Source organism: Ostrinia nubilalis, chromosome 14, assembly GCF_963855985.1.
Source record: "Ostrinia nubilalis chromosome 14, ilOstNubi1.1, whole genome shotgun sequence".
In the NCBI taxonomy this organism is placed as follows: domain Eukaryota; kingdom Metazoa; phylum Arthropoda; class Insecta; order Lepidoptera; family Crambidae; genus Ostrinia; species Ostrinia nubilalis.
The window spans coordinates 7,715,194-7,719,268 of NC_087101.1; the positions used below are offsets into that span (position 1 = coordinate 7,715,194).

Consider the following 4,075-nt stretch of genomic DNA (forward strand, 5'->3'; position numbering starts at 1 on the left):
CGACAATTACAGCATGGATTTACCAAGTGTAATACCATTTTGGAATCCTTACTAAATGCGCCAAATTATGACGTCACTTGCCACACTCGCGTAGTACAATTTTTTTTCAGTACAGTCAGTTAAAACTCGGCAAAATTTTTATTTTGAAAATTTTTTTGGGAATAATGTATTTTTTTCATCCAAGCTGGAGCAGCTGGTTCTGTAATTTTGATAACAATTTAGAGAAGCATTATTCAGGGTTACATAACAAAAAAAAAATGTGGAAAAAGTGAAGATTTGTGGCAACACGAGTAAAAGAACCGTCACCTGGAGTAGAATTTTTAGATTTTTTTTAAATGCCTATTATTTTGAAAATATGCCACATAGATTTTTTTTTATATTTTTCTGATAACCAGCACAACTTGCCTCAACACCCAGTTCCGGCTTGACGTTACATTACGGGACACCCTGTATAATCTATCTGTTTTAGCAATTTATTTGTTTATAAGAATTGAACTGTGATTTTTAGTAAGTAAGTTTAATAATTGTACTTAAATTAGTGATATAAAGTAAATACACATATGCCTAGTCACAAACATTCGCCTTTATAATAATAGTGTAAATTATGGTTATTTTGTTTTAAATGTAGAAGGTTGATAACCTCCGAATAGAAACGTTTATACTTAAGCAATTTCTTTGTTTTAAAGAATTGAACTGTGATTTTTAATAAGTAAGTTTGTTGAAACTAATTGTACTTAAATTAGTGATATAAAGTAATTTGTTTTGAATTTTTGCAGAATAATTGCTTTTTTAAAGAGAACTACAGGTTTTGTTTTTGTGATAGTAACAAATTGGACTGAAAATTGAAATACAGGTATTTTTCAATCAAATATTCTTTTTATTTTCATTAAGATGCCAGGAACAGTATCTGAAAAATTAAAATACAACATTTTCATGAACTCAAATGACATTACATAAAAGTAAATCGTTGGAATTTATCAAAATGTATTTTAGTACCATTCAAAAATGTTGATTTATAAAATTTTGTAGTATCAACTGCGACCTACGCCTCAACAATGAAGGTCGGTTGTCGTGAACACTGTTCTCCGTCGAAAGTTGCGGAGTTACAGGGACCTGCTCCATATGTTGTTCTGAAAAATATTATGAATTTGTCAACATTTTGTCATAAAGATTTGTATTCCTTATGTACAGTCAAATTGATAACATTTACCTAACAATGTGTCATTCATATCAATGGCTATATTATGTAATACAGCCAATGCTATGATCACAGCTTTTCCATTTTGGAGGCTTACTGGTAAGCCATGGAGTAGGCATTGGAACCGCTGCTTCCACACCCCAAAACACCTTTCAACAGTGTTCCTAGTTGAGATGTGAGCATTATTGTATGCTTCTTCTTCTGGACGACTAGGCCTTAAAATAGGTGTAAATAGATATGGCAGAAGAGGGTAGCCCGAATCGCCAATAAGGCGTCCTCTAAACTGCCTATCCTCAAATCGTTGTTTTATATTGCTCTCCATAAAAATTCGACTGTCATGTGTACTGCCTCGCCATCTAGCCACTATATCCATTATTTTGAGGTCAGCATCACAGACAACCTAAAATAAAAAAAACAGTATCCTGTAGGTAATCCATCCAATAATATAGTGTTGAATGTTGCTAAAATTTAGATCATACAAAGTAAAAATTATAGACATTATTAAAACAAATCTTTCTCTGTTGTAAACTGTATAAAATCAAAATATAAGGTGGGTGGACCATGGAAGGCCACTCTAACGATTAAACGCTTTTTATTCCTTTATTAACTGGATAAATGAAAAAAACAATTTATCAAATAATAGTTTGTTTTATTGTGTACCATATAAATAACTTTTTTTTAACCTAGCTTTAATCAGTATTCATTAAACTTAAGTTTTGTTAAGCTCTTCCAAATGGCCTTACAAGCAACACGGCTCCAAACAAGGCCAATATTATACATCAGTCGTTCAACTTAAAAATAGAGTTGTAACAATTAATATATTCGCTTTTACTAAAACTACATAATAAGCTCTTTCATTTAAGCAAAACATTAAATGCTCAATATATTTTTATCATTTATAAAAAACTCAAAGAACATTACTTGAACACCATCGTATAACTAAGAATATATTAATGGAAATTATTTAAAAACAGTAGTAATGAGTATTATATTGACATCAAATAACTTGCCAACGCGTATTATAATGAAATTAAAAACTTTTTTTTTTACCTCAAATGGCCTTCTTACGGGTCCGTTCTTTGTAAGGCCAAAATGAGTTAATATGAGTTAAAAAGTTTAATAACCCTTATAAATAAAATGTTATAAATATAAAACATTGTTTTAACTGTAACGGTACGTATTTATAACTAAAAAGTAACTGTTCATATGTTCATGGTTAGTACATGTTCTTTGTAAGGCCCATGTACCCTAGCAAGGCCAACTGTCAAATTTTTGATGGGCCTTATAAGGAACCATTGGCTTTCCTGGGAACACTACCAATATTTTAACTTAAATCGAGGCAAAACTATAATTTTTTTCTTTAGTACCATAAACATATCCTTATACGACAATTCACAGTAAAAAATATGAAATAATAATAGGTTATCTAACTAAAAACGTACGTTTTGCTGTGCGCGCGAATAACAATTGTAACGTCGATGACCGAAGTCCACGAATCGTGAGATCGCACTGCCACAATAGCGGCGCGAGCGACTCGCCGCCGCATCTATGGCCTTGAGTTTGATGGATCTTAGTGTATAGCCGAAGGAATATGTGTTTTCATGTCAATAACTACGACTTTTTGATAGTTGGCCTTCAAAGGAGCGTGGCCTTCCATGGTCCACCCACCTTATTTTACCTGAACATTCAGGGAATAATAGCCTTTTCTATTAATATAGTACTGGGCCATGTCACCTCCGGTTTTTTTAATTTTAATGTGGGTGCAATCTATGGCTCCTATCACCCCAGGAAAATTTTTAATTGCTCTAAATTTGGCACTAATTCTTTCCTGCTCTCCTATAGTGATAGGCATTTTGATGAAGGAATTTGCCTTATTCGCGATTGCATGCGCGACTCTGGCGCATATCCGGCTCACTGTCGGCTGACTTAGGCCATGGAGGTCACCAGCATCATCTTGTACCTGAAAATGTATGAAAATAATTATAGCAGCCACGACAAAGGGATAAAATAAAACACTTTTTTGTGCTTACCTCACGACGTCCCCAACATCTTATGGCCACTAAAACTTGCAGTTCAGGACACGTGCCACCACCTCTAGCGCTCTGAACCAGATCATCTTCCACCAAATCTATGATGGTGCGCACTGTGTCCTTATTGAACCTATATTTTATTTTAAAATTTAGGTCCCGCAAATCGAATGGGTTGCTTCGTTGGCGGTAGAGCTTTCTACGTCGCGCTGGGTCGGCATTATTGGCTAAATGCACAATTGCATTTATAGCATTCATTTTCACAAGCAAGGATCACAGCAAGGATATTTTGAATAAATAAACCAACGAAGTGACATTCATATGAAATGACATTTATAAAAGTTAGGTTAAAATAGGTTTATTAGAGCTTTAAACAAGGCCCGAGCTCTCGATAACTTATCACACAGATAAAAGAGGATTTTAGCGCTAAATGACGATTATGAATAACAATTTTTATCAAACGTTTTATAAACCTCTAATAAGCATTTGATAAAATGTGAAAAATGATTATGAATAAGACCGTTACTATTTACCTACACAATTTCAATAAACACAAAATAAAATTCAAGAAAATCATGTTAAGTTGCTGGAAGCCCACCAAGTGAGACAGAATGTCTGTCAGACATGAATGTCAATTTAATAATTCTACTGGTATATAATAAAATTGAATGTAGAGGTACACTAGTATTTAAAAAGTACATAGTTTGTTATGTTGTTAAGGTTAATTTAAAACTACTGAAAAGAGCTTTAAAACCTCATATTTTCTTTTTATTTTGGGATAATGCAAAGTTCTTGCGCTACAGCGTCCATTTCCTTTGGAACATCAAAAATATTATCGTGCTTTCTTCAG

General features: G+C 33.2%; 1 long non-coding RNA gene across 1 annotated transcript; it reads right to left on the reverse strand.

The window, feature by feature from the left end:
* Window positions 1-823: 823 nt before the first annotated feature.
* LOC135077842 (uncharacterized) lies at window positions 824-1,592 on the reverse strand. The gene is made up of 3 exons (XR_010258523.1): window positions 1,211-1,592; window positions 997-1,130; window positions 824-907 (listed from the first exon to the last, which is right to left on the reverse strand). It is a non-coding gene; the product is annotated as an uncharacterized LOC135077842 (long non-coding RNA).
* Between the last annotated feature and the right edge of the window lie 2,483 nt (window positions 1,593-4,075).